We start from the raw sequence: 26,677 nt of genomic DNA, 5'->3' as shown, positions 1-26,677 counted from the left end.
AAAAACTCTATTAATTCAAAAAGAGAAAAAAAGGTTTATGGGTAAGGTTTTTATCGCATGGAGTGGATTTTAAATTAACACATAGGCAGCCCTCAAGTTTTTAAAGGAATTAGGTTCTTGGACTAAATGGGACAAAGACAGGACAAAATGAAGAAGCTTTTAGATTCTCTGCCGTTTAGAGGAAGGAAGCAGGCTGAGAAAGCTATTCACTTGCCCACTCCGTTTTCTTCTGTAAAAGGAAGTTTGACTCAGGGACAGGGCCAAAGGTTGCGGAGGATGCCCCAGGGGGCGCAGGACTTGAGGAGCCCCGCACCCTCCCCAGGACCTCATCTGCACCAGGACCTGATGGACGTGACTAGATCCTGCACCTCCAGTCTGAGCCCAGACAGTGATGGATGAGACTCCAGGGGCCTTGGGCGGTCTGAGGGGGCCGTATTTTGCATGTGGGAGGGACGTGAGTTGTGGCCCGAGGGCGGGCTGTGTCAGAGGGTATTTTCCAAAAGAGGCCACAAGGATATCTCCCATCCCTTGCGCTCTTCCGAGGCGTGACCTTGGCATTTCTCCCTGCGTCCCCTCCCTTTGAATCTGGGAGGGCTTGTTGTTTGACTGTAACCCTTGAACTTGGAGGCTTGAGCCACTGAGTAAGAGTCTGACCCCCCGAGACCCCCGTATTGTGAGGAAGCCGAGGCCCATGGGGGTGTGCTAGTTATCTATTGCCATGTAACAAATGATCACAAACTTAGTAACTTAAATGCCTCACGTTTGTCACCTCGCAGCTTCTGTGGGTCAGGAATCCAGGCATGGCCTGGCCCGGTTCTTGGCTTCACAGGGTCTCACAGGCTGCAGTCAAGGTGCTGGCCGAGTCTGGGCCTCATCTGAAGGTTCAACTGAGGGAGAATCCACATCCAGGTTCACGTGGTTGTTGGCAGAATTCAGCTCCTTGAAGACTCTTAGCCTAAAGGCCTCAGTTTATAGCCGGCTAGAACTGAGTTCCTGGCCAGGTGGGACTCCCAGCACAGCCACTTGTCCATCAAAGCCTCAAGAAAGACAGTCTGCCGGCAAAATGGAATCAGGATCTCATAATCCGGTCACGGAAGTGGCAGCCCACAAACACCAGGAGGCAGGGATCACTGGGACCATCTTAGAAGCAACCGACCATGGGGAGGCCACAGGGGGCTCTGGTTGGCAGTCCTGGTCTTTGAGTCTTCCCAGCCCAGGTGCCAGAAATGTGAGCAAATGAGCCTTCCCGTGGCCCCCATACCACACCTTCTGGCACTGTCAGCGGGTCTGAGACTTCCTGCTCCAGACTGCCTCTGCCGTCTGCCTCCGTTTCTGAGCTCTGCTGCCTCTGCTCACCTTTTCTTCTCTCTGTTCTGTCAACTTCTTCCTGGTTCTTTCCCCAGCCGCTCCCCCAGGTTTCCAGGCCTGAATGGTCAGACTTGGCTTTGACAGGCCACCCAGGGGGACTGCTCCTGTCTTCTGGCCTGAGAGGGGCCTGGGCACGCTGAGTGTAGGGCCACCTTTGCTTCTTCAGCTCGGCTCGGCCACTCTCTCCCTGCTTGGCTCAGCATCTCTGCTGACTGTTCTCTGACCTGTGGCCGTCCCCGAGCTTGAACTTGTTGGATGACTGAGGCCTTGCTGCATGTGTCGAACTTACGGTAAGGGTGTGGCTGCACTGACATTCTCAGGTACAATATGGGAGTGTACACTGCTCCCACCTTTCCAGAATGCACTTTGGCAATATATATCAAGAGCTTAAAAAGGCCCGTGTGTTTTTCCCCAGTAATTACATTGTTTTATCGTGGGCTGATTCAACATATATTTCTTGATTACTCATTATGGTCCCTGCCCTCTAACGCTTATACTTTGGTAGGGAAAACAGACATTAACCAAATAATCATATAAGAAGGTACAATGAGGGGCTGGACCAGTGGCTTGATGGTTAAGTTCGTGCGCTCTGCTTCAGCAGCCTGGGGTTTGCAGGTTCACATCCCAGGCATGGACCTATGCATAGCTTATTAAGCCATGCTGTGGCGGCGTCCCATATAAAGTAGAGGAAGATGGGCACAGATGTTAGCCCAGGGCCAATCTTCCTCAGCAAAAAGAGGAGGATTGGCAACCGATGTTAGCTCAGGGCTAATCTTCCTCACCAAAAAAAAACAAAAAGAAGGTACAATGAGAGTATACAAGTTCACATCTGGTCTGGGGCCAGGGAGGGCTTCTCTGTAGAAGGGGAGACTGGGCTGAGATCAGGAAGATGAGCAAGGATTAACCAGGAAAAACAGAGGGGAAAGAGATTGCAGGCAGAGAACAGCCTGTGCAAAGGCCCTGTGGTGGGAGGGAATATGCTCCATATAAGGAACCAGAGGAGGACCCAGGAGGCTGGACCCCAGAGAATCTGGAGAGATGGTGGAGGAACCAGGCCTTGCAGGCACATCAAGGACTCAGATCTTTATCCTAAAAGGAATGGGAAAGTCATGGAAAGGTTCTGAGAGGAGAGGAGTTGGGCTGACATGACTAGGTCTGCATTTCGAAAATGTGGATCTAGATAAATTGTGGAGCGACAGGAGGGGACCAGGGTCCAGATGGGAGCCTAGGCAGGGCTACGGGCAAGAAGACATGGTGGCTTGGACCATGATGGGGTGATGGAGAGATGTGAAGTGAGAAATCCCAGAGTATCTGAGAGGAGCTCTGGAGATGAAGTCACCTGGACCTGGGGAGGGGCTGCACAGGAGGCTGAGATGGGGGCAGTGTCCGAGACGGCTCAGGATTCTGGTGGAACAGCAGGATGGCAGGTGTGCCCTTGGCAGAGAGAGAAGGAATGACAGAGGACAGGCTGGGTTTCGAGCATGTCGTATTGAGGAGACTTCGAAGTATCTGAGAGGAGCTGTCAGGTGGGTGGTGGCAGGTCTGGTTTGGTGGCAGAGGCGGGGTCTCAGCTGTAAGTAGAACTCCCTGAGTCAGCTGGGTAGAGGCGGGAACCGAGCTGTGGGAGGGGCGCAACTGCCGGGGCCCTGCCATAAGGAAACAGACAGACTCGCTGACAGAAGGTGTGCACAAGGACATTTGCGGCAGCCTTACTGAAATACCAGGAAATTTAAACCAAGCCAGTATTCAAAAACAGGTTGAGAGCTATGTAAATAACAGTTCTCTTATTTGGTGGACACACACAGCTGTGGAGGACTTCAGGAAACGTTTTGGAATTAGGCAGGAGTGCTGATTGCACAACGTTGTGAATCCACTGAATTGCTCGCTTTAAAATGGTTATTTTATGTTATGTGAATTTCACCTCAATAAATTATTTTTTTTAAATGAAGGCTACAAGGGCTATATGTACATAAAGATTTTACTTGTGTAGAACACAGAAACATAAAACATAATAAATAAAAATATAGGAAAGCAATATACCAAATGCTAACAGCAGCTGCCTGTGGGCTATGAGATTATGAGTGACTTGTTTTCTTCATTGTATTTTCTATGTTTTCCATAATTAGCATATATTACTTTCATAATCTGAAAAAAATAGATATACATGCTATGTATACACAGGCAGACAGGAAAATATCAATGGATAATATTATTTTATCTATGGACACCTCTTTTGAGGTTGACGTTGGTGTATTTTAAAAGGCTCTTTGTTTTCTCTTGAAATCTTTGACAATTAAACTCATTGTTATGAGGACCTGAAGCAAGTTCTTTTTTCTAGACTTGGGCAGCTGGCCTTCCAATTTTCAAGGGGTCTTGACCGTTCATTTCAGACGGGCAGTTTTCATGTATGACCGCATTATACAGAATACATGACCCGAGTCTGAGGTTACCCAGTGCACGCACAGCGGGATCTCCCTCCCCACGCAGCAGGGTTCCGGGCCTGTCATGAACTGAGGCCCACAGAGATCTGAGCTTCTCTCAAGACCATGAAAGCCAGGGCTGGCCCCCCAATCCTGACACTCTGAACTCTCTTGTTCTTCCAGATCAGGCCTCAGACGGGGGCTGAGCCTCCCCTCGAGAGAGATCGTGCTGATCATGCAGAGCGCTTCCTCAGGGAAGGCGCTTCCCTCCCTCACCAGCAGCCTGAGGAAGGGGTGGCTCTTCTGGAAGACTAACCTGGGCATCCCAGATCCTAATGACAGCCCCACTAACCGCACTTCTTTAGGGAATCATTCAGTGGGGCTCCCGGGAGCCACCACGATCCTCAGGTAGCTACCGCCTGTTTCCCGGGTGTATTCCATATTTTCTTAGGGTTCATTGTTATACAGAAAAGAGGGCTCTGAGGTCACAAAGTGGCACCACTTACATGAAACAAAGCTTCCTAGGCTGCTCTTCATTGCAGGACTTCTCAGAGCCTTGAATATGCTCGCAGATGCTGCGAGTCTCCAGCAAGGGTTCTGGTAAGCAGCATTTCTCAAACTTATTTGACTCCAGAATTCTTTTATCATGAGGCACCTTGCAGTTCCATGGGACATCCTTTGGGAAACACTGCTTGTACCCGGGCACTCAGTCAGATGGGGGCTGGGAGGGACATACAGCAGCCACAGCGAGATACACACCTTAGCAGTCTGCAGCCTCCAACTTCAGCCTGCGCAGGAAGACTCCTCTGAACCTTGGCCTGCTCTCCTTTGCCGCTGCCACCTCCTGCTGGCCTTGCCTCCTCGTCTGTCCCTCCACTGTGCTCCAGGAGGGGGAGCCAGGAGGAGCTCTCTTTTTTTTCTTCAATTATTTTATTGAGGTCATAATGGTTTATAACATCGTGTAATTTCAGGTGTACATTATTATATATCAGTTTCTGTATGGACTGCATCGTGCTCACCATCAATAGTCTAGTTTTTATCCGTCACAATATATATGTGCCCCTTTACCCTTTTTGCCCACCCCCAACCCTCTTCCCCTCTGGTAACCACTAATCTGTGCTCCTTTTCCATGTGTTTATCGTCCACATATGAGTGAAATCATATGGTGTTTGTCTTTGTCTGGCTTATTTCGCTTAACACAATACCCTCAAGATCCATCCATGTTGCTGCAAATGGGATGATTTTGTCTTTTTTTATGGCTGAGTAGTAATCCATTGCACATACTGCATCTTTATCTGTTCATCAGTGGATGGGCACTTGGGTTGCTTCCACATCTTGGCTGTTGTGAATAATGCTGCAATGAGCATAGGGGTGCAGAAGTCTCTTTGAATTGTTGATTTCATATTCTTTGGATAGATACCCAGTAGTGGGATAGCTGGGTCGTGTGGTATTTCTATTTTTAATTTTTTGAGAAGTCTCCATACTGTTTTCCGTAGTGGCTGCACCAGTTTGCATTCCCACCAGCAGGGTATGAGGGTTCCCTTTTCTCCACCTCCTCTCCAATACATTATTTTTTGTCTTGTTAATTACAGCCATTCTAACAGGTGTAAGGTGATATCTCATTGTAGTTTTGATTTGTATTTCCCTAATAATTAGTGATGTTCAGCATCTTTTCATGTGCCTGTTGGCCATCTGTATATCTTCTTTGGAAAAATGTCTGTTCACATCCTCTGCCCCTTTTTTGATTGGGTTGTTTGTTTTGTTGTTGAGTCAGGATGAGCTTTGTGACGGGAGAACTGCCTCTCTGTGCACGAGGAAGGAGGGCGAGCGGCATCCTCTCTGGCATTTCCGCGCTTTGGCTCAAGGAGAGGCTGAGAATCCCCAAGAAACACCAGAAGGAAGCCCAAGGCAATCCCCCATCTTGACCCCTACCTTCCTCTCAGCCCTTCTCTGTCACTCCCCCCAGGACACGCCCACCTCTGTCGTCTTCCGCCTGGTCCGCCCCTCCCACCAACCGGCGGGAGTTCCTCCTCTTCCTGCCGGCGGGGCCCTCCGCGCACAGGGCGGCTTCCCGGCACAGGCACAGCGGCGCACGCGCTGATCCCGTAGCAGGGAGGAGCTGGAGTGTCCCAGTCCTTGGACTCTCCCAGGGAGCTTTTAAAGCTACCCTGCCAGGCCCCTTAAATCAGACTCTGGGGGCGGAGACCATCGGTCGGTGGAGGGAAACCGGAGGTCTGGGTGGACATCCCCGTGCTGCTAGGTGTCAGCCCTATGCTCTTCCGCACGATCCTACACCTCCGTGCCTCGGTTTCCTCGTCTGCTCCAGGGGGAAATCGATGCCTGCCCTGGGCTCTTGTGGGGTCGGATAATAAGCGTATCGTTTAGTTAGCTGTTGTCGCACGGCGGCTCCTCCAGCCCCAGCGGACGGGCAGGGAGTGAGGGCAGGGGCCGGCCTTGGCCCTGGACCCGAGCCCCTCAGTGCCGTGTGCAGAGACCCGTGCTAAGGTTGGCGGTGGAGAGAGGAGCAGCCTGTGGGACCCGGGGCCACGCAGGACGCGCCGGCGGGGAGACAGGCCAGGTGTCTCCACTTATCACGGGAGCAAGCGCCTTACGCTTCTCAAGAGTGAGTGAATCTTAATTTGCTTTCATTAAAAACAAAAATAAATACAGGGCCTGCCAGACAGGGCGGGGGGCGTGTTGGGAAACGGCCGGCCGGCAGCCCTCGGGGCTGCATGCAGGTGGCCTCGGGGCTGCGTGCAGGTGGCGGAGGCTCACGGAGCGGAGCCGCGAGCACCTGGGCCCCGGCGCCCTCGGGCTCCCCTTGGCACGCTCCGCTCAGCCCTCAGGTGTCCCGAAAGTGTCCCTCGGCGAAGTTGCCAGTTCAGATGTGAACTTCAGATAAGCAACAAATAATTTTTGTAGTATAAGTATGTCCCATGTCGTATTTGGGACATACTTATACTAAAAATATATATATGTTGTTTATCTGAAATTAGAATTTAACTAGGCATCCTGTATTTTTACTTGCTAAATCTGGAAACACTGTGGCCTCAGCCCCAGACGGAGGCTAGTAGTCCTGGAAGGGAGCTATGACCGTGTGCCCACTCAGGGTTCCCAAACACCAGGCTGGGGCCTGGGCCAGCCTGTGACAAGTCCTCACCTGTCAGAGACAAAATGAGACAAGTGAGGACAATGCAGAGGTGTGTTTTTTGATTTTGGGGTTTTTTTTGTAAAGCTTAAGATGTTCAAAGGACTGGTCTTTATTCTGAAAATTTCCCTTCCTATGTGTGTAAATGTCCTATGTGAGAAATTGTCCTTAAAAAATAAAGCAATGGTAATAGCAAGTAGTGCGTGTCTTTTAAAATATAGTATATATTTTTGGCAAAATTAAAATATAGCCACTCCATCTTAAAATCTCCGATTTAAAAAACAAACAAATAATCATCAGGTAGGATAAAAAACAAATGAAACCGGACTCTGAAATCCAAAAGCCTGGGGAAGTAAAATGACTGTCCGCACCCCACATTCGGGGCGGGCCAGTGCCAGGGCCCCAGGCTCAGCCCCACAACCTCCCTCCCAGCACCTCCCTGCTCCCCCACCCTGTCTGGGTCCCATCTGACTTCTTGCTTAGTCACTCATTTCTCTGCTCCCCGGATTTCCAGCTCCCCTCACCGGCAGCATCAGCCTCTCAGAGCTGTTCCCTGAACATGGGACCTGTGATGAGGCCTGGCTGTGCTCTCCCTGTTATGTCTCTTCCTAGCTGAGAACCTTGAAAAGAGCACTTAACCTCTCTGATCTTTCATTTTCTTACCCATAGAATGGATGTAATGACCTCCCCCAGGCCGCAGGGTCACTTGTGATTGGACAAAGGCTACACGGTGTGTCCACATGCGGACATTCATCACATTGCACCTTATAATCTGTGCACGTTTCTGTGTCAATGCTGTAATTCAACAAAATAGTTTATCAAAAGTTAATAACTAAGTTCAGTTAGCAAAGAGGTTTCTAACAGAGAGAAACTGACACAATTTATCTTGCAAGGAAATGTTATTACTTCCAACTTTGAAATGGGAACAGTCATTTATTATTTGTTGCCTGCATGCAGTGGGCAGAGCCCACCACCATGGAAAAAAATGTTCAGCTGAGCTCACATTCAGGTCAGTTTGATGAGGTTTTATTTTTTAAAATTAACCTTCAAACTCATTACATTCCGGGAAACAAAATTTACACTGGTTTTCTATTTTTAATGGACTTACAATAAAAGGAAATATTTAAAGCTTAAAAAAATAGATGGCACTTTAAGTTCATTTTTCAAGTCATCCCATATAGCAGAGACAGATAAACTGTAAAAACAGAAACTTAAAAGACATAACCGTAATAAAAAAAATAAGATACCCATCTCCACATAACAGACACTAAAACGAGGCAGGGGCTGGAGCCAAGCTCCACACAGGGGCTGCGCTCCCAGCTGTGCACTCAGAGGAGCAGGAGATTCCGAGCCAGGACACCCCAGGGACTCAGCAACTGGGCCTCCAACATCCCCCCAGGAGATGGGCGCTCTGAGCAGATGACAAATGACTTCATTGTTCTGGAGTGGGGCCACCAGGAGGCCAAGTAGAGGCAACTGGAAAATGAGGAAAGTGTGGGGAGAGACTGAAGAGAAAGAAACATCTACTCAAGATGAACCTACAACTTGATCTCAAAAATGTGGGCGAGGGCCGGCCCCGTGGCTTAGCGGTTAAGTGCATGCGCTCCACTGCTGGTGGCCTGGGTTCGATCCTGGGCGCGCACCGACGCACCGCTTCTCTAGCCATGCTGAGGCCGCGCGTCCCACATACAGCAACTAGAAGGATGTGCAGCTATGACCTACAACTATCTGCTGGGGCTTTGGGGGAAAAATAAATAAATAAAATTAAAAAAAAATGTATAAAAAAAAAAAGTAGGCGAAGCTAATGCTAATAAAGACAATCCAGAAAATCAACCACGGAGATATGAAATCACTCCAGATGAAATGGAAATAATAGAGGAATCTGAAAGTGACTTTCAAATAAAAATGTTTAGGATCATTAAAGATAATAAAAAATTATGAAAGCAAAACTGGCTTAAATGAAACAAAACCAGGTGGTCATGCTTCAAAATATACTATAAAGCTATGGTGACCAAAACAGCATGGTCCTGGCACAAAAACACACACACAAGTCAATGGAACAGAATTGAGAGCCCAGAAATAAAACCACACATCTACGGACAGCTAATCTTCAACAAAGGAGCCAAGAACATACAATGGAGAAAGGAAAGTCTCTTCGATAAATGGTGCTGGGAAAACTGGACAGCCACATGCAAAAGAATGAAAGTAGACCATTTATCTTGCACCATACACAAAAATTAACTCAAAATGGATTAAAGACTTGAATGTAAGACCTGAAACCATAAAACTCCTAGAAGAAAACATAGGCGGTACACTCTTTTTTTTTTAAATTTTATTTATTTATTTTTCCCCCCAACGCCCCAGTAGATAGTTGTATGTCATAGTTGCACATCCTTCTAGTTGCTGTACGTGGGATGCGGTCTCGGCATGGCCGGAGAAGCGGTGCATTGGTGCGTGCCCGGATCCGAATCCAGGCCGCCAGCAGCGGAGTGCATGCACTTAACCACTAAGCCACGGCGCCGGCCCTTGTAGTACACTGTTTGACATCAGTCTTAGCAGCATCTTTTTGAATACCATGTCTACTCAGACAAGGGAAACAAAAGAAAAAATAAACAAATGGGACTACATCAGACTAAAAAGCTTCTGCAAGGCAAAGGAAACCATGAACAAAACAAAAAGACAACCTACCAACTGGGAGAAAATATTTACAAATCATATATCTGACAAGGGGTTAATTTCCAAAATATATAAAGAACTCATACAACTCAGCAACAAAAACATAAACAACCCAAACAAAAAATGGGCAGAGAATGCAAACAGATATTTTTCCAAAGAAGATATACAGATAGCCAACAAGCACGTGAAAAGATGTTCAATGTCGGGGCTGGCCCCATGGCATAGCAGTTAAGTGTGCGTGCTCCGCTGCTGGCGGCCCAGGTTCAGATCTAGGGCGCGCACCGATGCACTGTTTGTCAGAACATGCTGTGCCGGTGTCCCACATAAAGTAGAGGAAGATGGGCATGGATGTTAGCCCAGGGCCAGTCTTCCTCAGCAAAAAGAGGAAGATTGGCATGGATGTTAGCTCAGAGCTGATTTTCCTCACCAAAAAAAAAAAAAAAAGATGTTCAATGTCACTAATTATCAGGGAAATGCAAATCAAAACTACAATGAGATATCACCTCACACCCATCAGAATGGCTATAACTAACAAGACAAAAAATAACAAATGTTGGAGAAGATGTAAAGAAAAGGGAACCCCCATACACTGCTGGTGGAAATGCAAACTGGTGCAGCCACTATGGAAAACAGTGTGGAAATTTATCAAAAAATAAAAAATAGAAATACCATACGATCCAGCTATCCCATTACTGAGTATTTATCCAAAGAACATGAAATCAACAATACAAAGAGATTTATGCACCCCTATGTTCATTGCAGCATTATTCACAATAGTCAAGATGTGAAAGTTACCCAAGTGCCCATCAACTGATGAATGGATAAAGAAAATGTGGTGTATATATATATATACACAATGGAATACTACTCAGCCATAAAAAAGACAAAATCATCCCGTTTGTAACAAGATGGATGGACCTTGAGGGTATTGTGTTAAGTGAAATAAGCCAGACAAACACCATATGATTTCACTCATATGTGGAAGATAAACAAACACATGGATAAAGAGAACAGATTAGTGGTTACCAGAAGGGAAGAGGGTAGGGGAGGGTGAAAGGGATAAAGGGGCACATGACGGATAAAAACTAGACTATTGGGGGCGAGCATAATGCAGTCCATACAGAAACTGATATATAATGATGTACACCTGAAATTACACAATGTTATAAACATTATGGCCTCAATAAAAACAAACAAAAACCAAAAGAAAAAAGAAAAAAAATTATTGAAAATAAAAAAGATATCAGAAGCAAATGCATAAGAAACAAGTAGATGTTATGTGATTTCCCATTAATTCATAACTTGGAGCATAAAAAGAAACAGGTGGTCATGAAAAAGAATCAATTAGAAATTCTGGGAGTAAAAGCTGTGGTTCTGGAAATTAGAAACTCAACAGACAATATACCTGGTGGGACGCACTGAAGAGAGAATTAGTTGGCATATATTACTGAGAATGTGGCCCAGAAACAAACACATGAAACAGATAAAAAGGAGAAGTTGCAGGTAAGAAACACAAAGAGTGGGTCAAGAAGCTCCAGAATATGTCTAACAGGTGCTTCCAAGTGATGCAAAAATAATGTTCTAAATGATAATAGCTGAAATCTTTCAAAAACTGCAAAGAGAGAGGAATCTTCAAACACAAAAGCTGCACAGGATCAACATCAGTTCATCCTTAGATACTTGATAGTGGTACTGCAGCACACCCAAGGGTACAGAGAAAAGCTGAAACGCTGTCAGAGACAAAAAGACAGATTATCCACAAAGACACGAATAGAATTCAGCAGATTTCTTGTGGTCTGGAGGAACATTTTCAAGGGCTAAAGGAACGCAACTGTCATCCTAGAATTCTGTAGCCAGCTAAACTGTCATTCAAGAGTGAGAATAAAGTAGAGGCATTTTCAGACAGGCAAAGTTCAAGAAAGAGTTCCCCTCCCACAAACCATCTCTGAAAGATTTACCAAAGGGAGAACTTGAGCAAGAAGAAAAGTCAACCCAGGAGGAAAAAGAAGACTGAAAGAAACAAGAGTGAACACAGAAATATGTTGGTTTAGTTAATATTGATTATGAAAATAATAACTAATTTCACGTGTTACTAAGAGTGGAACTGAAATTCTAAAACCAATAACAAAGACTATGGGGGGTTATGTTCAGTGGGAAGTTCAAGCTTGCAAAGGAAGATAGAAATAATGAATAATTTTCAACTTTGTTATAAAAATTTATAATTAAATATCTGTATGAGGCTGATGTGACTTTTCCAATTAGGAGATGGTTTGGACTGGTGCCTTCCAGGGAGCAGCATGGCAAGGTCAGGAAACAGAGCTGGGGATGGTTTCAGGAAATGATGAAACTGGGTGGGAGTGGTACAGGATGGTATTAGTGGTACAGGTGGAGATGGAGGAAGTGATGGGGATGCAGCAGATAGAGGAGGTGATGGGGATGATGGAGGAGGTGTTGGGGATGGAGGGGATGAAGGAGATGATGGAGGTGAAGGAAGTTATGGGAATGGGGGAGGTGGGGAATGGAAGGAAGGCTGATGGAGGCCTCAGCTGGAGGCTGGAGTCCATGTCATGGGAGTGTAACCAATTTACTGAAGGGGCAAAGCTCAGCGGGTGTAAACAGCTTCATTTTCCCTCCACTCCCACCTTCCACCATGTTCCGTGGCTTCCTTTATCACCCTTGTTAACAACTGCATCAGTTTGCAAAGCTTTTCATTTATCTTCAGCACTGAGAACCATCTCATCTTTGCTAACCTAGACTCTCTTGCATATTAAAATAACCAGACAGTGGAAGCCAAAATGTCAATGTCACACCCCATTCAAAGCTGCAGGGTCCGAGGGGGGGATGGCTCTTCACCTCCCCACGCCCCTCCAGCCCCGTCCACATCTCCTCTCTCCTCACTCTGGCTTCTGACTCCTCCATGGGGCAGGAGGGAGAAGGAAAAGGAAGCAAAGCTGTGCTCACTTAGCTGGTGTCGGGTACAGTTGTCCCCTTCCCATCAAGCCTGTGTGGGCAGGTGTCCGTGTGCAGGCTTTGCCATGGGGACCCCTGCAGGGACCTCTCCAGCACCCCTCCCTGCCGGGGCTGCCCCAGCCCAGCTCCTGGACTGGTGGTTCAATGCCACTCTGCAGCAGCCCTTCACGGGCTCTCCCACCTGGCCCACCCCGCGGTGCCACGTGGGAAACGTCACCAACCTTCCCTGGGAAGCAGCAGAAATGCAGCGTGGCCACCCGGGCAGCTCCGCCAGCCTTCAGATGCCCTGGGGCGGAGCCGGCTGTGCCTCTCCGCACAGGGCCCTGGGCAACGAAAGACAGGCCAGGCCTCCCAAGAACGCCCACTTCTCGTGCCCCAGGCTCGATTCAGAAGCTCAGGAAACACCTGGCTGAGGACCCGTTCTCTGTGAGTGGCTCTCTCAGCCCTCCCTCTACTCCTATCACCTTGCCTTCAGCCCACCCCACCATGAGAGTCCAGCATCCTCTTGTGCTCACATGGCCTTGGCCCAGGCCTGCCCTCTGTGTGCTTCACATGGACTAATTCACTGAGGCCTCATCACAGCCCCATTTCACAGATGAAGAAACGGAAGCACAGAGAGGTTAAGTCACCTGCTCAAGGTCACACAGCTGCTCTGTGGTATAGCGTAAACTCAGTCCCCGGCAGCCCACCTCCAGGCTCTGTGCTCGTAACCATTATGCCGTCCTGTAGCCCTCTGCTGGACCGTGCTGCCAGCTCTTGCAAGTCCCGCATGGATATGTCTGGCACCGTATCTGAAATGCGTAGGCTTCGTCTATTCCTTTCTGCTTCTGGGCTTCATCCAGACCCCGGGGCGTCAGGGGAAGCCCGTGTGATGTGCTGGAACCTAGTTGTAGGGAGCCCAGCGGTTCGTGTCGTGGGTGGGCGAGGGAATAAAGGAGTGGTTATTCTCCGCCTGGACTTTTTGCATTTAAAGACTTATTCACGGGCAAGGCCTCCTGGAAATAGGTCTCTGGGCTCCTGACTGCAGGGGACAGGACCCAGTAGCTCACTTCAGTGCCCTGTGCCAGGTGGCACGCTGATCCGGCTCTAGGCAGCCAGCAGTGACTCAGCCCTCGGAAATTACAGGCTTCCCTGGGATAGTGGGCGCCTGTCGGAGGAGGCGGCCGTGAGGGGCCTAAATACATGTTGGGGGAAGGAGAGCAGAGCAGAGCTGGCAGCAACGCCAGAGGTCTGGGGATCGGAGCAGGGCCTCTGCCTGTCACACCTTCCAGGAGCCACAGACAGGCCCCAGCAAAGGGGAGGGTCGGGGGGACAAAGACAGGCCCCAGGAGAGGGGGTCCAGACAGGCCCCAGCAGGAAAAAGGGGGGAGGGGGCACAGGGCAGGCCTGGGAGGCAGAAGCTGAGGGTGGGGCCGCTGCCCCATGAGGCCCCTCTGAGCCTCAGCTCCCGCTCCATGATAGGGGAGCAGCCCCCCTCGCCCAGCCAGGTGCCAAATGCGAGAGAGACTGGTCCTGTCCACAGACGCTGGCATCTGAAACCTTCCAGCGTTCTGACCGTCACCACTGAGGGCAGGCCTGGAAAGTGTTTTCACTTCATTGCGTTCCGGGGTTGGCGCCCCGCTCGCCGCCCCCACCTTTCTCCCAGCACAGAATTGGGCACAGAAAGGCACTTTCTATGTTTATGGAAGGAAATGGAATAGGGTGGAAAAGAACTGGCCTCTGGGGTCTCTCTTTCCTCCACCCTCCACCCAAAAGTCACCCACCTCCCCCGCCTCTCCTCATGCCCACTCCCAGCAGCGTTTACACAGAGATTAGTGGCTGAGATTCCAGGTGATAAGGAGCTGGGGGGCTGACAGGTTCTGGAAGGCAGCGGCCATCTCCTCTGGAACAAAGGCCTGTACGGAGCTCCAAGTTTAGTTCAGCCCACAGAACCCACTCGAGGTCTGTGCAGCCCCCACCCCGTTTGCTGTGAAGTCACCAGGCTAGGCCACTGGGCAGTAGGAAACATCTGACTGGGCGGAGAGAAAGGAGATTCCGTCTCAAGAGGTCACTGGGCTCAGGGGGTCCATGGGGCTAGCTCCCAGGTCTCATCCCCCAACTTTTCTCTTTCCCACTCCAAAAGGCTGACACATCCATCCTTATAAACCCCCCAATTGCATGGCACGAGTGACCATCATCTTGGGACGGCAGTGACCCCACTGTGGGGTCTGTCTTCCAGGTGTCTCTGTTGGGGTTTCTCCCCTCTCCCTGCTTCTCTCGTCCCATAGCTGGGAGCAGCTGGCTGTTTCTCCCCGGCCAATGCCTTTCAGTGGAGGGCGGATGTGCAGTGTCTCCTTCAGGATGTGCTGAGAAGGGGCCAGTGCAGCCTGGGCTCCTTGCCCCATTGGCTCCAGCGTGGTGCCCGTCGCTGCGAGGAGACGCTCCTGAGCACTCAAACTGTGGGGCTGAGAGTAGCGTGAGTCCGGCCTGGATCTCGTGGCTCCAGCGTGAGGCTGTTACTCCACTTTTCACAGAGAAGGGACTTCCCTGGCCCAAGGTCCTGTGTTCATCGCTTTCCTGCCAACAGACCCTCAATCACTAATCAAATAATTAGACTTCCAGTCTGGATAAGATGGGGTGCACTAGTCTCTTCCTGCTCCTCGCTGCTAAGTACAGCTGTACACCCTGGGAATAAAGCCAGAGGCAACCAGAGGGGATTCTGAAGAGTTGAGGGAGACGGGGAACTGGTTGGGACCCCAAGATGGAGTGGGGAACAGTTAGCAGCAGGGCATCTTGTGGCTCCCCACCCACCCAATAGAAGAAGGTGACCAGGCATGCATTTCCCAAGCCCCAACCTCGCAACAGAAGGCAGCCCAAGTCGCCCATTCCTCTCCTGGACCAGGTGGAGTCTCACCAAACCCCAGGCCCGCGGGCAGAACCAGCAGGGGATGGACCCAGAGCCCTGGAGCATAAGTGGCCAGGTGAGCGCTCTCCTTCCTCACCAGGGACTCTGCTGGCACGGGGAGGGGGAGACACTGATGGCAGAGGGAACCCCCGGACAAGAAGCCCTGGCCCAGGGAGGGCTCGCAGTCCCAGAGAGCGGGGGTTCCCGTCTCCACTGGGAGGCCCAGCCTGCTGCCCCCTTAGCAGCACCAGCAGAAACCAGCAGCACCACATAAACCAGGCAGACGCAAACAGCACTGCGAAGGCTCTGAAAAGGAGACTGTCGCTGGAAGCTCCGCCCACACAAGTGCTGAGAGAAAAGACTGTCAACTGTGAATTTTAAATCCGGCCAAACTACCCTTCAGGAATGACGGGGAAATAAAGACATCCTCTGATGAGGGAAAACTAAGGGAATTTTTGCTAGCTGACGTACCCTTAACCACCAGCCAAAGGAAGTTCTCAAAACAGAAAGGAAATCATAAAAGAAGGAATCTTGGAGCATCCAGAAGGAGTGAAGAATAATGGAAAGAGCAGATATTTGGGGACAAGCAGTAGATGGCCTCCTTATGAGCGTTCTAGATCATCTGTGACGGGTGAGACAGAATGCAACACCATCTGATCCTCAGGCTATTGAAAAGAGGGGAGGCAGAGGGACCCAACAGAAGACAGTTGTCCACACGTCACCGGAAGTGGGAAGGCTCTGATACCAGTGTGTGGTGATAAGCTGTGTGTGTGTGTAGTAACACACAATTTTGCATAGAAAACTACACAAAACTCAAAAACGCCATAGAAAACGCCACAGATAAATCCAGACAGAGTCCTGCAATACTGCCACAGAAAAGCGGGAAAAGAGAAACAGATGAACTAACAGAAAACAAAGGAAAAAATAATAAAACGGCAGGCTCAAGCCTGAAATGTAATCGGTCTCAACACACCAAGCAAAGGCAGCAACTATCCGAGTGGATAAAAACCTGACCTAGCTGTGTGCTCATAAAACTCACTTCAAATTCAGTGACAGGTAGGTTGAAAGTAGAAAGAAGGAAAAAGTATATACCATGCAAACTTAATTTTTTTACAAAACATGAGTGGCGGGGCTGGCCTGGTGGCATAGTGGTTAAGTTCACGTGCGCCGCTTCAGCAGCCCGGGGCTCGCAGGTTTGGATTCCAGGTGTGGACCTACACACTGCTCATCAAGCCATGTTGTGGCAGCATCCCACATACAAAATAGAGGAAGATGGGCACAGATGTTAGCCCAGGGCCCATCTTCCTCAGCAAACCAAACAAACAAAAAACAAAAAAAACAGGAGTGGCTACATTCATATCAGATAAAGCAGACTTCAGAGCAAAGAAAATTACTAAGAGGGGCATTACATGATGATAAAATGGTTAATTCACCAGGGACATAACAATCCTAAATCCATGTGTACACACCAAGCAACAGAGCCTCAGATAGAGGAAGCAAAAACTAATAGAGCTGAAAGGAGAGATGGACAAATCCTCAGTTACAGCTGGAGACTTCCAGACCCTACCCTTGGCCACACAATCCACCACGGCATCTAACTGACGTGTATAGAAGACTCCACCCAACAACAGAATACACAGTTTTTTTCAAGTGCCCAGGGAACATTCACCAAGATCAACCATATCCTGGGCCATAAAATAAACCTCAACAAATTTTTAAAAATTGAAATCATACAGAATATAGTCTCTGACCAAATAATATCAAACAAGAAATCAGTAACAGAAAGACAACAGGAAAATCTCTAAACACTTGGAAATTAAACAACACACTTCTAAATAATCCATGGGTCAAAGAGAGGGTCTCAAAGGAGATTAAAAATACATAGAACTGAGTGAAAGTAGATACCACGTACCAAAACATGTGGGATGCAGCTAAAGCAGTGCTGAGAGGGAAATTTATAGTCCTGAAAGCTTACATGAAAAAGAAGGAAGTCTCAAGTCAAGCACTCATGGAGCCCGTCCTGTGCTTGGTGCTACAGCGACGATGGTGAAGGCCTCTCTGCCCAAGGGGCTTACAATCCAAATGGGGAGAGGGGCAAGGAAATAAAGACTGCACATGCGTGTGGCCAGGGGCTTCCATCGAGGGTAGTGCAGGGTGCCAGGAGAGCACAGACAGCATAAAATCCAGGCTGGGGGAACCAAGGAAGGCTTCTCAGAGGAGGTGATACTGAGCTGAGTCCTGGCAGATGAGGTAGACCCCCAAAATGGGGAGAAGGCGCTCTGGGCTCAGGGAGCTGGACACTCAAGAGTGCTGAGATGATAGAGAACATGGCCCATTTGGGCACAGTCAGCTTGGCAAGGGCAGGGAGACACTGGGAGGCAGGGCCCGGCCCAGACCCTTGATGGAAGCCCCTTGGGGGCCTTCCAAGACCCGTTCAGGAGTCTGGGCTTGATCCTAAGGCAATTGTGGTTTGCAAATATTTTCTCCCCTTCCAGAGGTTGCCCTTTTCACTCTGTTGATTGTTTCTTTTGCTATGGAGACCCAGACTTAAAGGGTTCATGTGGTTAGGTCTGGCCCACCCTGGTAATCTCCTATCTTAAGGTGAACTGACTTGGGACATTAATGACACCTGCGGAACCCCCTCACAGCAGGGTCTAGACTGGTGTTGGACTGAATAACTGGGAGAAGGTGGGAGCATACCACGGCTGAGAGGCTTGGGGCATCTTAGAATTCTGCCCACCACGGTCACTGTGTTGAGGAGGTTGTCGTTGTTCAGCTGATGGTGGTGGCCAAGATATCCACAGAGGTTGAAGCTGCTTATCAAGATGGCAGGATTTGGGTGAAAGGAACACAGTGAGCTAGGGCCCGGAGCCCTTGATGGTGGCGGTGGAGAACGAGTCAGCTGGGGAGCACTGACCTCCGTGGGGCGGGGGCACCGGGGAAGGATCAGGCCTGGAAGCAGCGTGGGAGCCAGGGGGAGAGGAGGGCGCCTGTCCTGGGATACCCAGCACCTGGGGGGATGAGCGGTGACCTCGGAGGCCTGCAGAGGATGGGCACAGGCCAGCTGAGCAGGTGGTCCCACCTGGTTAGAAAGAGTGTGGGGAGGGTCGGGATGAGAGAAGTCCTGGGGCAATTCAGCACCTTAGTGAGGGGCACCCTAAGGTGCCCCTGCCGACTCGAGATGTGACCAGCTTTGGGGCTGCCCCTGGGGTGATGGACGAGGGTCCTGGCACCCATCCATGAGCACGGCAGACATGGGCCCTGCCCCCTGCTACTCAGAGCCCAGCTCAGCATCTTCCTTGGAAGGATACCCCAAGAGGTACTCCCAGCCAAACCCAGTAGGAGATGGGCTTCTAGGCGTCCTCTGACCTTGCTCCTCCTTCATAGTTCATCTCCTTATAATTAATTCAAAATTGCGCCATTAACGGTTTGGTTCATTACAGAGGGCAGATGAACAAGACAGACTCAAGTGACACACTCAGGTCACAGACTGGGGGGGAAGTAAACCTGGCCAGAACTAGGATGGGGAATACAGGCTGCTAGGTGAGCACATAGCAGGAGCACCCACCCTAATGTGGAGGGGTCAGGGAAGGCTTCCTGGAGGAGGTGGCATCTAAGTCAAGTTCCTCAGGATAGGCAGAGGGAAAGATGGTTCTGGGCAGAGAGAGCCGCAGGTGACTGGAGCCAACCAGCCTGGGTTGGAATCCTAGGCCCTCCACCTACTGGCTATGACTTCTCTGGGCCTCAGTTTCCCCATCTTTAAGACGAAGAAAGAACAGTCCTGGCTGCATGGCTGTTGAGGACTGTGGGGCAGCATCACCCCCGCCTGGTGGAAGGAGCGCTCAGTGAGGACCAGTCCTGCAAGGGAGGAGGGAGGACGCATCACCACTGAGGCCCGGGGAGTGTCCACTGAAGGTTCCAAGGCCCAGCTGGTGTCCCTCCTTCCCCAGTAGCCCAGTCTCATGGCCTCGGTACTCAGGGAGCGGCAGCGTCCTCCTTGTTTCCCGGACGCCAGAAGGTCGCTCTGAGAAGGGCCGGTCAACACCCCCGGCGGGTGCCCGCACTCCAGCAGGTGGCGCTGTCGCCGTGGGAACGAGCCGCGTCCCCATCTGAACAGTGGGGAGAGTGACCGTTTGTGGCTCTCCGCTGCTCCAGAGAAGAGGGAAGAGTGACAAGCAGTACTCAGCGGGGGCGGGGGGGGGCGGGGGGGGGCAAGGGGACCAGATGGAGAGCAGTTGTCCTGGTCACCATGGCCCTGTGTCCCAGAGCCACCTGCTGCCATACAGACACATGTACACATGCACACACACATACACACACACACATACACGTACACACACACATACACGTACACACACATACACATGCACTCACACACCAACACACATGTACACACTACCCACACACACATATGTACACACACACACCACGCACATACGTAGACACGTACACATGCACACACACACTACTCACACACCCATACACCACACACATATGTAGACACGTACACATGCACACACACACTACTCACACACCCATACACCACACACACATACATAGACACATACACATGCACACACACTACTCACACTCATACACCACACACACATACGTAGACACGTACACATGCACACACACTACTCACACACACACCACATACACACGTACAAACGTACACATGCACACACACACTAGCCACACACACATCACACACATATGTACACACACTAGTCACACACATACACCACACACGTACACATGTACACATGCACACACACACTACTCACACACACACACCACACACATACGTAGACACGCACACACACGCTACTCACACACACACACCACACACACGTACGCACGTACTCATGTACACACCCCCCGGACCGGAGGCCTGTGCGGGGCGGAGCGAGGACGGGCCCTGAGAGCAGGGCTCCCCGCGCCCGCCCGCCAGCCCTCGGCGCACGGCTGAATGCGCGGAGAAGCTGCGGCTCCCGGGCCGCACGTGTGCCTGCCGCGTCGCGCCTCCGCCATCCTGAAAGCAGCCTGCAGGGGCCGGGGCCGGCCGGGACCCAGCCCTGGGAGTTAGGGGCGTGGCCTCCCGGAAACGTGGCCGTTCTGCCCACGCAGCCCGAACGCGCTGCTGCCGTGCTTTCCATTCTACGTGCCACAGCGGCAGACACCGAGTCCCCTCCCGGGCCCCTCCGCACTGGCGTTGCCCCCGCCCCCCTCCGTCCTCGAGTGTCCCCCAGCTGGGGGAGACTGTGCACGGCGGTTCACCCCGCCTGAGAGCGGGCGGCAGGAGCGGTGGGCTGGGGGTGCCGGCGCTACGTTAGAATGAGGGGCCATCACCCAGTCCTGGCCGGAGCAGCCCGCCGATGGTTAGCAGCCTCGGCCTTTTCTTCTCGCTGGCGCCCGCGTGGCCCTCGCTCAGCGACAGGCCCAGCTCACCCCGCTCATCGCAGGAGCTGAAAATCCAACTCTGGTTTACAGTCTTCGTTTCGTTTCTTTCTTTTTTTTTTTTTTTTTTTTGAGGAAGATTGGCCCTGCACTAACATCTGTTGCCAATCTTCCTCTTTTTTTTTTGTTTCTCCCCAAAGCCCAGTGCATAGTTGTACATCACAGTTGTAGAGCTGTAGCTCTTCTATGTGGGATGGGACGCCCCTTCAGCATGGCCTGATGAGCGGTGTGTACGTCCGCGCCCAGGATCCGAACCTGCGAGCCCCCGGGCCGCCAGAGCGGAGAGCGCACTTAACCGCTGCGCCACGGGCGGCCCCTCCAGTCTTCGTTTCTAATCATCCTGGAACCGTGGCATTTAGAGGTGAGAAGAGCCTTCACGGTCTTCTCACAGGGAGGACAGAGAGGCTGCGTTGGTGACCCGTGCATGGCCCGCACAGGTGAAGTGCCTTCCGTTGGCTTTGCTTCCATCTTCAGAGCAAACCTACCTCCACTCCTAGGTCTTTGCTGGGCAGATGTAAAGTCTGGGTCTCAGAGCGGCTGAAAAACTCACTCCAGGCCCCACGGACAGTGGCTAGGAGGCAGGGCTGGGACTCAGACCCCACCCAGCCTGAGCCAGTGCTCGCGACCACACAGACTGCAGCCCCAAGGGCCCTGAAGGGCTGGAGACCACAGCTCCCTGCCCCCTGCAGCTTATTCACGTGCCGAAGGACCTTAAGGATCCATCTTCATCCTTTCCTCCATTCACCCACTCCCATCTGACAGACATTGTTCTGGACTCTGGAGCTATAGCCTGAACACAGCACATGAGGCCCCTGCTTTCATGGGGCGTGAGTCAGCTGGGGCAAGATGCCCAGGTCACTTCAGAGGAGAGTGCTGGGGTGCCAGGGTGGATGGTGCTGTTTAGATCAGGTGGTCAGAGAGGGGCCGCCATGCTGAGATCTGGGAGAGAATACTGCAGGTGGAGAGATGGCAGGTGTAAAGGCCCTGGGGCAGGGACCAGGCTGACTTACTCCGAGAGAGAAGGGAGGCAGGGGAGAGGGTCTGTGAGGAGGCTCAGCCGACGAGCAGGGCTGGTGTGTGTGAGCTGCTCACAAACCAAGTTTATACAAGAGACCAGGCATTGGCAAATGTGATCTTCCACCTCAGTCCTGGGGGGTGAGCGCTGTGCTCTCCACTGTGCAGATAAGGGGCAGGAGCTTCTGAGAACTTCACTTCCCCAAGGCCTCACAGCTAGAAAATCATGACACGGGAGGGACCGACTGGAAGCCCTGCTCTCCTCCTGTGCTGTTCTGTCTCATAGCCGCCTCTTCATTCGCCCTGGACTTTGCAGAGGTCAGCTGCCCAGCCCTCCTTTGCACAGGCTGCCCTCTGGCCTTGGGCCCTCCACAGTTCCTCCCTAGGCTCTGAGCACTTCCTCTCTCCTCCCCCAGAATCCCCCCCAGCATTGACCACACCTGCCCTTCCACTCCCTCCAGCACCCTGCCCTGGGCCTTGTCTCTCTGCCCCTGACTCTGGCTGAGTGCCCTCCCCCGCCCAGCCCACCGTCCACTCTCGCTGCTCTGATCACATCAAATCCCCCAGTGCTCACATCCAAAGTGGGTCACAAAGGTTTGAAGTGGATTGTTAAGGAACCAGGTTTATAGAAAATCATAAACAAGTTGGCCTGAGGTTTGGAACCAAGACGGCAAATAGATGAGGACCTCCTTCCATGGGGACAATGCCTCGAACTCAGGAGGAACAGTTATCACTCTGTGGTCTCTGCCCTGAGCCCATACGGGTTCAGATCCCGGCTTGACGAGTGTTGGGGAGGGGCTGTTGAAGCCACGTCACCTCCAGTAGGTTTGGGGAGGGGAGTGGGTCTCTTGGGAGGGAGGGTCACATGCCTGAGAGAGAGACAGACAGACAAGAAGGTGGGTGAGGACGCGGGAGGATCACATAGGCTCTGGGTCTGACTGCCACAGAGAGGGCTGAGGGCAAAAGGAGCATGAGCTGGCTTCACCTGGAACTGGGTGAGACTTGGCCACAAGCAGCTCTGCTCTCCACCCAGGTGAGAAAGGGCCCCCTGGTGTCAGGGCAGGGGGTCTCCCATGTACGCACGGCACACAGGGAGGCCCAACACAGCGAGGGTTAAGAGAGGCACTGCTGTGTGGCCCCTCGGGGGCTTTGTGCATTCAAATCTTGTGAGACACAGCCATGAGGGTGTGCAGCCCCCTCCTATGCATGTGGATGTCAGAGGTGGAGCTGGACAGAATGCACCTGCACACCTGTTGTAAACACACGTGAGTGAGTCACCCCAGGAGACAACACATCACACCTGGGAGACCCCTGGGATGCGGCAGGCCGAGGTTCTGCTGGGACCCTTGCCTGGGGAGGCCTGGAGAAGCTCAGGTTATAGGTGGAAAGGAAAGATTACAGAGCTAGGCAAAACCCGTCCTGTGTCACTCAGCCACTCAGTGACCAGTGCTGTGTCACTCTAACCACACACCTCCTACTCTTCCAAGGACTGGGTCTCCTTTCTAAGGCGGTGGCTACGCTGGGCCGGCATCTTACCCCGAGGCATGTTCCAGGGGCTCGGGGCTCAGCCAGCTCCCCAGTCCCGATATCTCAGGTCTGGGAAGATGACGTTATGCGTGATGCAGCCAGACTCCAGGCTCAAGAAGGAAGCAGAATTAGGAGGAATCAGTGGGAATTGTGAGGGTCCTGCTTTGTAGACAAGGAACACCCCCAGCGCTCAGATTTTGGTCTCTAAAACTGTTCTCTACTCAAAGGAACCAGGGCTCCTTGGAGAAACAGTGAATCCAGGTCTAGGGCAGAGACTGTATGAACTGAGCTCAGGAAATCTTGTTGTGCCAGAAAGCTTTCAAGACCAATAGGGTCATGTCAAAAGGACAAGGGAATGAGCTCAAAGGGGGTTCCCCTGGCCAAAGCTGTGCCAACTTGAGCATCAAAAGAATAATGATTGAAACACATGGACGTATAAAAAGCCATGAGTCCGTTATGATAATCAAGAAAGAAAAAGCAAACACAAAACCAACCAACCAACCTTCCTTGCCTTTCTTGGAGGTTATTATACTTCACTCTTTAATCTGAAAACAGGAGATAAGGGAATAAATTTAGTGTCAGCACTGCCATTCGAGTAGGAACTGTACTTAATGACAACAAAATGACCCAGGTGATGAGGAAATCCTTCTTTCAGAAGAATGACAGGGAATAAGGGTAGAAGCAGTGATCACTTAGAAATCACCATTTTGTAACCCTGAATGAAATAATCGATTCAAGCCAGGGTCATCAGTGGATACTGGTGACAGACTGGCAGGGAACTGGATGTTCACCCTGTGCCAAAGTGTCCCCCACAGATTACTTGATGGCCCCCAAGAGGGAGGACCAGCTCTCACCCCCAGCCCATGGACCAACCTTAGCATCCCCAAGGTGGAACCCCAGTCACGATGTGCATTCTGATGCGATGTGCCACCTGTAAGACATTCCCGCCAACGCGTCTAACCGGGGCATCATCACACCTAGTTCAGACCTAACTTCCAATTCACAGGCTATGTGGAGGACAAAGCAAGTGACAGCGAGAGGAAACAATCAGACAATTCCCGGAGGCTGGACACCCCGCAAGTCACCCGGCCCAGTCTCTTCAGTCAATGTCTTACAGACAAACGGGGAGGCGGGTCTTGTTCTAGATTTCAAGAGACTTCACAACAAAGCAAGGCACCGCCCTTGATCGGATGCTGGTCTGAACAAGTCAGCTGTAAAGACATCTGGAGGACCACTGGACAGACTTGAATATGGACTGGGCATTAAATGACATTAGGGAGCTGTTGTTAACTTTGTTAGCTGTGATAATGGAATTGTATTAAGTAGGAAAATGTCCTTTAGTAAAGATATGCATACTCAAATACTTAGAGGGAAATGTCACAAAGATGATAATTTACTTTAATTTAGAAAAAGCCAGATGAGGCAAATATGGCAAAATGTTAGCAACAGTTAAATATAGATGGTGGATGCGTAGGCATTCATAATGCTACTCTCTGTTCTTTTCCATATGTTTGAAATTTTTCATAATAAAGAGTTTTTTTTAACTTTTAATAAAAATTGAGTACAGATCACACGAAGGGTGTGGGCTTGAGCGGACGCATTGTAAAGAATAAATCTAAAGCGGCAGTGATAAGAGCAATCAATGGCACTTATGTACGGGGGTGACTGTGTTGGAAATTCCACGTGGGTCCCCTAGGACAGAAGCCCTTGAGGCCCCGGGTGCACTTTCTCAGGGCTCCTTGTGGTTCATGGTTCATACATCCCAATGCGAGAGCTGCTCGGGAGAGCGGGTGACCTGGAATGGCACAGAGAGGGGCCCAGGCCTTGGAGCAGCCCCGAGGATTCTGGAACTTCGGGGAGGCCCCTGTCCTTGGACAACAGCCTCTCACCCTGAGACCTCTGCTCCCTTCATCCCTTTATTGCACCTGCTTTGAGGCCAGGCTGCCATCCACCTGCTGAGGCTTCTGGCCAAGTTCAAGGCATTCCTCGAATCATCTGACCCTGCAGACCAGCCCTGAGCCCTGCCGGAGAGATTCTGGTCACCCCTTGACTCACCTCCAGTCTCATCGGGAGCATTTGCTCCATTTCTGGAAGGAAGCTGTCATTTGAGTCTGGCAGGACTTTCTGGGGCTGTGACAGTGACATGCTTGGCAGGCTCTCCCTGAGCCTTTTCTGTTGAAGAGGTATTTATTTACTCTCTCAGTTAGTTCCCGAGGGGCCGGAGGAGTGGGAGCCTCGCTAGGAAAAGTACTGAGGAACTGTCACCTCTGAGAAAGGGCACTGGGTTGGAAGCTTTCTGGTGATAGTGGCAAATGGAGCCGCCTGGCTGGTCCATGGTCCCAGGCCACTGCACTGCAGCATGCACAGCAGTCCTCATCCACAAAAGTAGGCAGAGAGAGCTGACCCCACGCCAGCATCCTTGGAACCAGACTTCAGGACAGAAGTATCGTGGGCACGTCTGTCAGCAACACCAGCTCATCACAGGCTCCCACATCGGAAGGCTCAGACGTGCTGAGGAGCGAGCGAGTCTGGGGCTGGCCCTTTGGAAATGCCCACGGCGTGATGTGATGTCCCAAATCAAGGGCAGCGTCTCCAGGAAGGAGTGCCAGTCTATGGGCCAGGTTTGCTGGTTTTTAATGATCTCATGTAATTCAGCGATAGGTATTGGAGAGTGCAGACTTTTACATCGTTATTGTGTTCATCAGCTTGTCTCCCAAATATCAGGCACCCCTCAAGGCGGCCTGCGCCCCTGGCCTGGAGGAGCACCATCACCTCCCAGGAAGGACTGAACCCTGAGCATGTGACTGCGAGGGCCTCGAGTCAGCCTTGAATCCTGGTCATCATCTGCTGCATCACAGTGGTCAATATTTAGACATTTACTATGTATGCGCCAGGCTCACGCTAAGCAAACCATGCATGCGAGCTCACTTCGTCCAGAGAACAACTCTCATGAGGGTTAAAGGGTCTGAGAGCCACACGGGGGGCTGCCCGTCTTGGTCTGCTGATGTCCAGCCAGCTTGCACCACTGCTGCAGTCAAGAGGCAGGACACAGTGCTGAGCCCAGGGCGCTGGGAGGCGCTGGGACGAAGATAAGAAGCCCCATCTGGCTCTGTCAGGTGCTGTTGCAAAGGGGGCAGAAGGGGCTGAAAACAGAACCGACGTTCTCGCTCATTCGCCTGTGTTTCCCTCCAATTCGCGTATCATGTGCCA

The sequence above is a fragment of the Diceros bicornis genome, chromosome 18 (genome assembly GCF_020826845.1).
Source record: "Diceros bicornis minor isolate mBicDic1 chromosome 18, mDicBic1.mat.cur, whole genome shotgun sequence".
In the NCBI taxonomy this organism is placed as follows: Eukaryota; Metazoa; Chordata; class Mammalia; order Perissodactyla; family Rhinocerotidae; genus Diceros; species Diceros bicornis.
Note: the sequence above shows the minus strand (reverse complement) of the source record.